The sequence below is a fragment of the Nerophis lumbriciformis genome, linkage group LG02 (assembly GCF_033978685.3).
Source record: "Nerophis lumbriciformis linkage group LG02, RoL_Nlum_v2.1, whole genome shotgun sequence".
In the NCBI taxonomy this organism is placed as follows: Eukaryota; Metazoa; Chordata; class Actinopteri; order Syngnathiformes; family Syngnathidae; genus Nerophis; species Nerophis lumbriciformis.
The window spans coordinates 20,867,501-20,880,000 of NC_084549.2; the positions used below are offsets into that span (position 1 = coordinate 20,867,501).

General features: G+C 39.8%; 2 protein-coding genes across 2 annotated transcripts in view; one reads left to right on the forward strand and one right to left on the reverse strand.

Annotated features, from left to right (window-relative positions):
- Positions 1 to 5,201, reverse strand: part of rab23 (RAB23, member RAS oncogene family) — a 24,247-nt gene extending 19,046 nt beyond the window's left edge. Inside the window, exons 1-2 of the mRNA XM_061958382.1 lie at positions 5,068 to 5,201; positions 4,879 to 4,967 (exon numbers count right to left, since the gene is read on the reverse strand). The gene's annotated coding sequence lies outside the window, so the exon portion shown is untranslated. The remainder of the gene's footprint in view (positions 1 to 4,878; positions 4,968 to 5,067) is intronic.
- Positions 5,202 to 10,492: 5,291 nt separating this feature from the next.
- The window catches only part of prim2 (DNA primase subunit 2), a 43,602-nt gene continuing 41,594 nt past the window's right edge, over positions 10,493 to 12,500 (forward strand). Inside the window, exon 1 of the mRNA XM_061960863.1 lies at positions 10,493 to 10,655. The gene's annotated coding sequence lies outside the window, so the exon portion shown is untranslated. The remainder of the gene's footprint in view (positions 10,656 to 12,500) is intronic.

Consider the following 12,500-nt stretch of genomic DNA (forward strand, 5'->3'; position numbering starts at 1 on the left):
TTTAATTTTATTGACAGTTTATTTAAGAAACATATTTATTATTATCATTATTATTAGTAAATTAGTTTATCGATTAAATGTTTTCTATGAGTCCCATCTTTTACGATATATTTGATTCATATCTATTTTCGTAATCAGCCTGACCGTAGCCTTGATAATAATCTTTGTGCTTAACACATGTTTCATGTCATTTGGCAAGGTTTGTCCTGTTAAACTGTCAGTAAGTTAGATCAGGGGTTCTTAACCTTTTTGACCTTGGGGCCTAACTTTTCCACCACAGAGGGGCCCAGGGCTCACTCAAATTATTAACTCTGAATTTGTAATCTTACTCTTAATTTTAATTATATTCAATAATTATATCTAACTCATTTACAGTTTAACAGGACAAACCTTGTCAGATGATATCAAATCATGTGCTAATCACAAAGATAATTATAAAGGTTTAGGTCAGGCTGATAACGAAAATAAATACTAATCAAATATACAGCAAAAGATGGGACTCAAAACAATGATAATAAATAAATGTGCATACAATCACATATCATTATTCAGTGTTAAAATAGGTAAACTAACTTTAGTAATAATACATTTAAACAATAAATGTGTCTTACATATAGTGTAAATACAATTTAAGTGCAAATGAAAATACAGCTTCACCACTATTTGTTTGTTATTGTCATTACTTCCCCAAGTGGTGAACAAGTGTATTACAACGGAGTACCACTGCGGCTGACAAACTGATATTTGTTGGCGGCCCTGGAGGTGGCGCTTGCGGCTCAACAATGGTTAAAAACCACTTGGTTAGAAATAATTATTGAATATGATTAAAATCAAGAGTAGGATTACTAATTCAGTGTTAATATTTGATTGGGCCACAGGGCCCTCTGTGGTGGAAAAGTTGGGCCCCGGGGTCAAAAAGGTTAGGAACCCCAATAGAGTATAATTAACTGTTGTATACACCAGCTTCTTTGACGTTATACTTGAAAAAAAGTGTTACAACACACCTCGATTTCCTGCAAACAAAACACTAAAATTGGAAATGACAAGTGCAAACCCCAAAATCAGTGAAGTTGGCACGTTGTGTAAATTGTAAATAAAAACAAAATACAATGATTTGCAAATCTTTTTCAACTTATATTCAACTGCAAGATACTTAACGTTCGAACTGGAAAACGTTATTATTTTTTGCAAATATTAGCTCATTTGGAATTTGATGCCTGCAACATGTTTCAAAAAAGCTGGCACAAGTGGCAAAAAAGACTGAGAAATTGAGGAATGCTCAAACACTTATTTGGAACATCCCACAGGTGAACAGGCTAATTGGGAACAGGTGGGTGCCATGATTGGGTATAAAAGCAGCTTCCGTGAAATGCTCAGTCATTCACAAACAAGGATGGGGCGAAGGTCACCACTTTGTGAACAAATGAGTGAACAAATTGTCCAACAGTTTAAAAACAACATTTTTCAACAAGCTATTGCAAGGAATTTAGGGATTTCACCATCTACGGTCCGTAATATCATCAAAAAGTTCTGAGAATCTGGAGAAATCATTGCACGTAGGCGATGATATTACGGACCTTCGATCCCTCAGGTGGTACTGCATGAAAAAGTGACATCAGTGTGTAAAGAATATCACCACATGGGCTTAGGAACACTTCAGAAAACCACTGTCAGTAACTACAGTTTGTCGCTACGTCTGTAAGTGCAAGTTAAAACTCTACTATGCAAAGCGAAAGCTATTTATCAACAGCACCCAGAAACGCCGCCGGCTTCGCGGGGCCTGAGCTCATCTAAGATGGACTGAGGCAAAGTGGATAAGTGTTCTGTGGTCTGGCGAGTCCGATTTGGTCTGATTTTTGTAAACTGTGGACGTCGTGTCCTCTGGACCAAAGAGGAAAAGAACCATCCGAATTGTTATATGCGCAAAGTTCAAAATCCAGCATCTGTCATGGTATGGGGGTGTATTAGTGCCCAAGACAAGGTGGCAACTTGTCCAGGTTGTACCCCGCCTTCCGCCCGAATGCAGCTGAGATAGGCTTCAGCACCCCCCGAGACCCCAAAAAGGGACAAGCGGTAGAAAATTGATGGATGGATGGACATGGTTAACTTAAACATCTGTGAAGGCACCATTAATGCTGAAAGGTACATACAGGTTTTGGAGCAACATATGTTGCCATCCAAGCAACGTTATCATGGACGCCCCTGCTTATTTCAGCAAGACAATGCCAATCCACGTGTTACAACAGCGTGGCTTCATAGTAAAAGAGTGCGTGTACTACACTGGCCTGCCTGTAGTCCAGACCTGTCTCCCATTGAAAATGTGTGGCGCATTATGAAGCGTAAAATAGGACAATGATTATATTACATCCGGAGATGCTTTCCTCTTCATTCACCTTAGGTGAATGGAGCCTTAGCCAGGAGGACTTGATATCATCAGATGGTATCCAGCAGTCATTGGGTGTTTTGACCCTGAACCATAACACCCTACCGCTGGTGGGCCGGCAGTGGTGGCCAAGTCACTGCCTATCTCCTCCTCCTGGCTTCCAGCTCATCTCGTCTCTCCTGCTCCATAACCAGCCAGAGGCTCTCTCTGCTGCCTCCCCCATCCTACGAGCTGCTGTCTTTCTCTCCTTCCCTGTTATTCCCAAGGCCGTGAGAATTCTCCATACCGACTGGGCAGGGAATCCTCTGCAGCCGACTTCGACCGGGAACAGCCATGCCTGCCATCCTTTTCCCCTGCAGTCATTCAAAAGGTCCTGGTATTTGACACTTTTCCTTTTGAAGGCTTGGTCGCACCCTTCTTCCCATGGGACTGTGAGTTCTATGAGAATGATCTGCTTTGCCTCTTCAGACCACAGCACCACATCCGGTCTCAGGGTTGTCTGGACAACCTGGGGGAACTGCAGCCTTCCTCCCAGGTCTACCTAACTTAAAGGGGAACATTATCACCAGACCTATGTAAGCGTCAATATATACCTTGATGTTGCAGAAAAAAGACCATATATTGTTTTAACCGATTTCCGAACTCTAAATGGGTGAATTTTGGCGAAATAAACGCCTTTCTAATATTCGTTCTCGGAGCGATGACGTCACAATGTGACGTCGCATCGGGAAGCAATCCGCCATTTTCTCAAACACTGAGTCAAATCAGCTCTGTTATTTTCCGTTTTTTCGACTGTTTTCCGTACCTTGGAGACATCATGCCTCGTCGGTGTGTTGTCGGAGGGTGTAACAACACGAACAGGGACGGATTCAAGTTGCACAAGTGGCCCAAAGATGCGAAAGTGGCAAGAAATTGGACGTTTGTTCCGCACACTTTACCGACGAAAGCTATGCTACGACAGAGATGGCAAGAATGTGTGGATATCCTGCGACACTCAAAGCAGATGCATTTCCAACGATAAAGTCAAAGAAATATGCCGCCAGACCCCCATTGAATCTGTCGGAGTGTGTGAGCAAATTCAGGGACAAAGGACCTCGCTAGCACGGCAAGCAATGGCGGCAGTTTGTTCCCGCAGACGAGCGAGCTAAACCCCCTGGATGTCTTGGCTCACACCGTCCCGAAGATGATCAAGAGAAGAATATCGACCCGAGCTTCCCTGGCCTGCTGACATGAGGGTATGTCTCCAGAATATATTAATTGATGAAAACTGGGCTGTCTGCACTCTCAAAGTGCATGTTGTTGCCAAATGTATTTCATATGCTGTAAACCTAGTTCATAGTTGTTAGTTTCCTTTAATGCCAAACAAACACATACCAATCTTTGGTTAGAAGGCGATGCCGAATTCGTCCTCGCTTTCTCCCGTGTCGCTGGCTGTCGTGTCGTTTTCGTCGGTTTCGCTTGCATACGGTTCAAACCGATATGGCTCGATAGCTTCAGTTTCTTCTTCAATTTCGTTTTCGCTACCTGCCTCCACACTACAACCATCCGTTTCAATACATTCGTAATCTGTTGAATCGCTTAAGCCGCTGAAATCCGAGTCTGAATCCGAGCTAATGTCGCTATAGCTTGCTATTCTTTCCGCCATGTTTGTTTGTGTTGGCTTCACTATGTGACGTCACAGGAAAATGGAAGGGTGGTTAAAATCAGGCACTTTGAAGCTTTTTTTAGGGATATTGCGTGATGGGCAAAATTTTGAAAAAAACTTCGAAAAATATAATAAGCCACTGGGAACTGATTTTTAATGGTTATAACAATTCTGAAATTGTGATAATGTTCCCCTTTAAGCTGTACATCAAGCAAGAATGGGAAAGAATTCCACCTGAAAAGCTTCAAAATTCGGTCTTCTCATTTCCCAAACATTTATTTAACTGAGTGTTGTTAAAAGGAAAGGCCATGTAACACAGTGGCAAAAACTTTATTGCAATGTATTGCTGCCAATAAATTCAAAGTTAATGATTATTTGCAAAAAAAAACATAAGTTTCTCAGTTCGGACATTAAATATCTTGTCTTTGCTGTCTATTCAATTGAATATAAGTTGAAAAGGGTTTGCAAATCACTGTATTCTGTTTTGATTTACGGATTACACAACGTGCCAACTTCACTGGTTTTGGGTTTTGTATTTAAAGGAATGTTTTTTTGTTTTTTTTAAAAAAGGCTTCACCACCACACCTTTGCAACACAGTCACTGTTATTTTCCAGCATAGGCCTCCTGATACAAGTGTTAAAAGCAAAAAGTGAAATGATTAAATGCATAGAGCGACATGATCTAAGACCACTCCTTGACTGTCATGGTTTGCTGTTACTGACGCCTGTAGCTTCTTCATCTTCTTCTCCACATACAAGCTCCAAAGTGGCCAACAGCTTCTCGCTCCTAGGTGCAGTTCTGCTCGCCAGTGGGGGGTGACAAGCAACAAAAAGACGACCCATGACTTACCTGCACAATAAGGTTCCAAGTCATCCGGTGTCGCACACTATTAGGTGAAGAAAGTGACTCTTTGACGTTGACTTGCCCAAGGTTAGCTCCTTAGAAGGAAGAAAAAAACGCTACTTCTGATACTGTCGTCTGGCAAAAAAAAACTACATATACTTTAACATAAGCCTCGTAGCAGCGAATAAAACTCACTCGACGCCGCTAAATTCGTGCCATTTGCCCGCTGAAAAGGTGTCGCCCCCACCCCGCTGCTCAAGGCTCCGAGTTAGCTACGTTGCGCACGAGAGCGGCTAGCTCGCATTGCTAGCTCGGTAATGTTTGTTGCTAGGCAGCAGAGACTGGCGGAGGGAGACGTTGCGTCACTTCTAGAGGATCATGGGAGTATTTGTAGTTCTAACTTGTAGTTCTACTTATAGCAGGGGTCGGCAACCCATAATGTTGAAAGAGCCATATTGGACCAAAAACACAAAAAAAAGCTGTCTGGAGCCTCAGAAAATTAAAAGCCATATTACATACACATAGTGTGTCATGAGATATAAATAGAATTAAGAGGACTTAAAGGAAACTAAAAGACCTCAAATATACCTACAAATGATGCAATATTTACATATAGCTAGCCTAAATAGCATGTTAGCATCGATTAGCTTGCAGTCATGCAGTGACCAAATATGTCTGATTAGCACTCCACACAAGTCAATAACATCAACAAAACTCACCTTTGTGCATTCATACACAACGTTAAAAGTTTGGTGGACAACATGAGACAGAAAAAGAAGTGGCATAAAACACGTCCTAGAAAGTCGGAGAAAGTTATACATGTAAACAAACTAAGGTGAGTTCAAGGACCGCCAAAATTAGTAGGACAAAACGGCGCTCGCCAAATACTCGAATCAGTGAAGCATGTTTAATATAAACAGTAGGGATGTCCGATAATGGCTTTTGCCGATATCCGATATTCCGATATTGTCCAACTCTTTAATTACCGATACCAATATCAACCGACACCGATATCAACCGATATATACAGTCGTGGAATTAACACATTATTATGCCTAATTTGGACAACCAGGTATGGTGAAGATAAGGTACTTTTAAAAAAAATAAAAAAATAAAACAAGATAAATAAATTAAAAGCATTTTCTTGAATAAAAAAGAAAGTAAAACAATATAAAAACAGTTACATATTGATTGATTGAATTATTTATTTCAAACCTGCACAGTACAACACACACTTTTTTTTTTAAACATTTTGGCAGGGACATTTATGCAAGGCTTGAAAAGGGGTTGGATGAAGCAAATGCTTATAATATCCCAACCCCTCTCACTCATTCCACATTTAACATAAACAATATAATACAAGAACAATACTATACAAACAAAAACAAGAAAAGCTCCTGTACACTAACAATACAATAGTACCACTGTTACTATAAAACAAGACAAGACGAGACAAAACACACACACACACACACACATATAAACTAGTAATTAATGAAAATGAGTAAAAGTAACTGTTAAAGGTCAGTACTATTAGTGGACCAGCAGCACGCACAATCATGTGTGCTTACGGACTGTATCCCTTGCAGACTGTATTGATATATATTGATATATAATGTAGGAACCAGAATATTAATAACAGAAAGAAACAACACTTTTGTGTGAATGAGTGTGAATGATTGTAAATGGGGGAGGAAGGTATTTTGGGTTGGTGCATTAATTGTAAGTGTATCTTGTAATTTTTTTATGTTGATTTAATTAAAAACAAAAAAACAAAAAAAAACGATACCGATTAAAAAAAAACGATACCGATAATTTCCGATATTACATTTTAACGCATTTATCGGCCGATAATATCGGCAGGCCGATATTATCGAACATCTCTAATAAACAGTGTACTTTATAACAATTAGGGAGGTTTGTGTCATGTTTGTCCTCTTACAGAAACCATATTAACACAAAAAATATATTTTTTCCCCCTCATCTTTTTCCATTTTTCATACATTTTTGCAAAAGCTAAAGAGAGCCACTAGGGCGGCGCTAAAGAGCCGCCGACCCCCGACTTATAGCAATGGTTCTCGTCTCAACTTTTGAGTTTGAGTTTGAGTTTATTTTATTTTTCAAAATGTTTTCATGTAGCGATCAGGGATGTCAATACGTTTAAAAAAAAATCTGATTCATCACATTTTCCATTAATTACAGGTGAGTAAATTCAAGATTTTGAGGGTCTTTGATTAGTGTTTTCTTTTTGCGGTAGGTAATCAAAAACAGCAGAGTGCTCCTATCACATAGAAAATCTTTGGTCAGCATTTTTTTTCAGTTCATTCCAAAAAAAACCAGCAAAGCGTTCTTGTCAGTTAGTGCAGTGTTTTTCAACCACTGTGATATTGTTATTGGATATTGTTTGGTGTGCCGTGGGGATACTTGCCAACCCTCCCGAATTTCAGTGACCCTCCCGAAAATCTCACAGGGCAACCATTCTCCCGAATTTCTCCCGATTTTCACCCGGTCAACAATATTAAGGGCGTGCCGTGATGTCACATGTTGTATGCGGCTTCTGCATACACACGAAAGTGACTGCAAGACATACTTGATCAACAGCCATACAGAGAGTGGCCGTACAAACAACTTTAACACTGTTACAAATATGCGCCACACTGTGAACCCACACCAAACAAGAATGACAAACACATTTCGGGAGAACATCCGCACCGAAACACAATATAAACACAACAGAACAAATACCCAGAATCCCTTGCATCACTAACTCTTACGGGCTACGATATACACCCCCGCTACCACCAAACCCCGCACCCCCAACCCCGCCCACCTTAATCTCGCCCCCACACCTCAACCCCCCCCCCCAATCTCCCGAATTGCCCCAAGGTTGGCAAGTATGGCCGTGGGAGATAATCTGCAAATAATGTGCCGTTGTTGAGTGTCTGTACTGTCTAGAGCTCGGCATATCAGTAGGTGGCAGCGGGTAGCTAATTGCTTTGTAGATGTTGGGAACACGGTTTGTTGCGATCACAATATGCGGGAGGCAGCGTGCAGGTAAAAAGGTATCTTAATGCTTAAACCAAAAATAAACAAAAGGCGAGTGCCGTTAAGAAAAGGCATTGAAGTTTAGGGATGGCTATGTAAAATGAAACTAAAACTGAACTGGCCACAAAATTAACAAAAACAGAATGCTGGACGACAGCAAAGACTTACAGCGTGTGGAACAGCAGACGGCGTCCACAATGTACATCCGTACATGACATGACAATCAACAACAAAATAGGAGCGCAAGACAAGAACTAAAACACTACACATAGGAAAACGGCAAAAAACTCCAAATAAGTCACGGCGTGATGTGACAGGTCGTAACAGTACACCTACTTTGAGACAAGAGTTATAGTGAAGCATGGGTGGTTATGGTTTGAATTCATATCCAACAATTGCGATAATTACTTTTTATTGTCAATATTGGCTGCTGAGTTTAATTTTTTTATGTTTTCTGCTCGCGGTGTGCCTCTGGATTTTTTGGATGAAAAAAGGTTGAAAAACACTGAGTTAGTGGACCTACAGTCACAGTTCCTTAAAATCTATGGTGACTCAAGGTGTATTATATTCAAATACTACCCCTTGTCTGAGAAACCTTAATATTGAAAAAGATCATTTCTGTGATGAAAAATGTTCCAACAAATAAACAAGGGCAGTTTTTGTGAAATAATATTTTCCGGGCACAGTTCATAGACAATATATCCTGAAGGGGTTTACAAAAGTTGAGCTAAGGAAATTAAGGACAAGATATATTACATACCTAATTCTTCCCAAAATTAAAGAAATGCAATTTTAAATTATTAATGGAATATACCCTTCAAATGATTTTTTGAAACTTAAATTTAACATGAAGGTTGATGGCTGTTATATCTGTGGAACTGTAGAGGATGTCTTTGATTGATTGATTGAGACTTTTATTAGTAGATTGCACAGTACAGTACATATTCCGTACAATTGACCACTAAATGGTAACACCCAAATAAGTTTTTCAACTTGTTTAAGGGGTCCACATTAGACTTAGACTTAGACTTAGACTTAGACTTAGTCTGCGCTGCTGACCCGTCTCCGCTCCTGCTGGCCCCACTATGGACTGGACTCTCACTATTATGTTAGATCCACTATGGACTGGACTCACACTATTATGTTAGATCCACTATGGACTGGACTCTTACTATTATGTTGGATCCACTATGGACTGGACTCTCACAATATTATGTCAGACCCACTCGACTTCCATTGCATTCGGTCTCCCCTAGAGGGGGGGGGGGGGGGGGGGGGGGTACCCACATATGCGGTCCTCTCCAAGGTTTCTCATAGTCATTCACATCGACGTCCCACTGGGGTGAGTTTTTCCTTGCCCTTATGTGGGCTCTGTACCGAGGATGTCGTTGTGGCTTGTGCAGCCCTTTGAGACACTTGTGATTTAGGGCTATATAAATAAACATTGATTGATTGATTGATTGACTTAGACTTCCTTTTTATTGTCATTCAAATTTGAACTTTACAGCACAGATAAGAACGAAATTTCGTTACATAAGCTCATGGTAGTGCAGGATAAAAAAGCAATAAGGTGCATATATAAATAAATGAATATATATAAATATATATATATATATATAAAATAAATAAATATATATAAATAAATAAATAGATTACTGTACAGATAAATATATTATACATTATACATTATACATTAATCAATTCATGGTAGATCATAGGTCAATCATCTGTTTGTGGAATGTGAGAGTGTACATGTGTTTTGGGAGGAGATCAGAGATTGGCTGAGAGACAAGGGTGTGGAGATGTCCCCATTCTCTGTAAAAGAGATCAAATTTGGTATTTTCATAGAAATGTTTTCCAACATTATTATGCTCCAGACAAAAAAAAATTCTACATAATTCTACATGTTCTAATTGGCTTAATGGGTAACAATTATCAATCAAATCTTGGAGAATGATTAAGCGTACAAAACCCCTTAAATATATCCTTGTTAAAAACATTTAAAGTGATTTAGGTAGCCCCTTTTTTTTAATTTTTTTCCCCCCCCATATTTTTTAGTATTCTTACTTTATCTGCATTTGCTTGTGTTTTCTTTCCTTGATGTTGAAAGTGCCTTGACTTTTGTGTGAATTATAAATGTATGTAACAAAAACACAACAAAAAAAACTTTACGGTTACAGTGTTTAATTTTCTTCATTAGTCTAATAATGGTTTAACATCCACCCGGCATAATCTTATAAATCAAGCCACTCAACCAAATGAAAACTTTATTAAAAATATAACTGAATGTAATGTATTTGTACAGCATTTCAATGCTTGCTTGTTGCTCTCTCAGATATACCCTCGGCAGCTGGGTGGAGCTTGCCTTGTACACATACTTTCCCGTCATCACTTAAGTTCATACTCGTCCATATATTAATTATATCATGTAATACAACATAGTAGTATATGATGATGTAATTATAGTGTATTATTAGTCCATTTAAGAGTGTTTAATATTCCTTATAAAACTTTACCGAGTACAAAAGGTTTCTTCATGCAAGTTGAAAATCAGATGGATATGAGCGGGAGAAGCAGAACAGCAAAACGAGTGCTCATTTGACCAGGGGCGGGGCGTAACCAGTGGGACTTCCGTGTTTCGGCACGTCGTCACAGAGCACCCGCGTTTCTCGAACAGCCCAGCCCTGTTTGGCGGGATTCAAGCAGCAAGAAGAAGAAGCGACTCCATTATTTGCTCGGTAATTAACTTTAAAACATTTATACGGAGAATGTTGTGTACGTTGTATAGTGCTTGGCGCTGCTTTTTTTGTTTGAGTTGCCGTATTCCTTGAAGCTAACGTACGAAGGCTGTTACCTTGTTTGTTGACCTAAATCTGTTTAGATTTAGGTTCATCATGGCGTCCCAGCTGGCATTATGGCGTGTTTGTAACAACATTACATTAAGTTACAATAAATATGTGGCAGCCTTGAGCTCGGACATTTTCAATTGTCTACTGCCAAAGATGGCAGCGCTTTATTTTAATTGGCACGGCTTATATGTTGCCCCTCCACCAATGAAAGTTTCATAAGATACACAGAGGTGTGTAGAGTAGCCAGAAATTGTACTCAATTAAGAGTACTGTTACTTTAGAGATGTATTACTCAAGTAAAAGTAAGGAGTAGTCACCCAAATATTTACTTAAGTAAAAAGTATGTTGTGAAAAAACTACTCGTGTACTGAGTAACTGATGAGTAACCTGTTCGTTTAATGATGACGGCAACAAATAATGCACAAAAACATAAAAATAGCAATGAGCAAATTCAGAGCCAGGAATATCTCTTAAGCAACTAAAACTTAGACTTAGACTTCCTTTTTATTGTCATTCAAATTTGAACTTTGCAGGGCAGCACGGTGGAATAGGGGTTAGTGCTTCTGCCTCACAATACGAAGGTCCTGAGTAGTCTTGGGTTCAATCCCGGGCTCGGGATTTTTCTGTGTGGCGTTTGCATGTTCTCCCCGTGACTGCGTGGGTTCCCTCCGGGTACTCCGGCTTCCTCCCACCTCCAAAGACACGCACCTGGGGATAGGTTGATTGGCAACACTAAATTGTGTGGATGTGAGTGTGAATGTTGTCTGTCTATCTGTGTTGGCCCTGCAATGAGGTGGCGACTTGTCCAGGGTGTACACAGCCTTCCGCCCGATTGTAGCTGAGATAGGCTCCAGCGCCCCCCGCGACCGCAAAGGGAATAAGCGGTAGAAAATGGATGGATGGATGGAGTACAGATAAGAATTAAATTTCATGGTAGTGCAGGAAAAAAAGTTTATGGATGTATGTTATATTGTCTTTTTTATTCCAGCGAGTTAATCCATTTTGGGGGGAGTTGAGGGGATAATTATGATGCGTTCAAGAGCAAACAATAATATATATTAAATACTAATACATTAACATAAAAAAAATTAAGGCAAATTGAGCCACAATAACTTAACAGCACCATAGGCAGAGATTACAAAGGATGATAAAAAGTTAGCCTTTACGCAAACCATAAACTGATAGGTGTGGGCTGCACCTGGGAACACACTGATTGGTGTTTCTATGCATGCGTGTGTGCGACTGTGTGTGTGTTTGTGTGTCTATGAGGCTGCAGTACGTTAATAAATGTCCCCACACGATGTACATTTGACAGTGATTATAGCAGGGAAGCTAACAGCCTACGGTGACAGCCAAAATATCTACTAACGTTACTTACCGCGATGTGCTTCCTCAAATTTGACGTTGAGTTCATCTAGGCTTAAGCTTGTTAATCATGTGACCGCCTGGCTCTGTTTGATTGGTGAAACGGAGTCAAACGTCACCAGTGACTGCATGTGATTGGTGAAACCGAGTCAAATGTCACCAGTGATTGGTGAAACGCAGGCATGCGTAGATCCAACTTTGAAGGTCTGTCTGACAAACCAAAACAAACAAAGCGTGCATTAACAGATCGATAAAAATCAGTAGCGAGCTGAATGTAGATAAATGGAGCGGAGTAAAAGTAGAGTTTCTTCTCTATAAATATACTCAAGTAAAAGTATGTTGCATTAAAACTACTCTTAGAAGTACAAT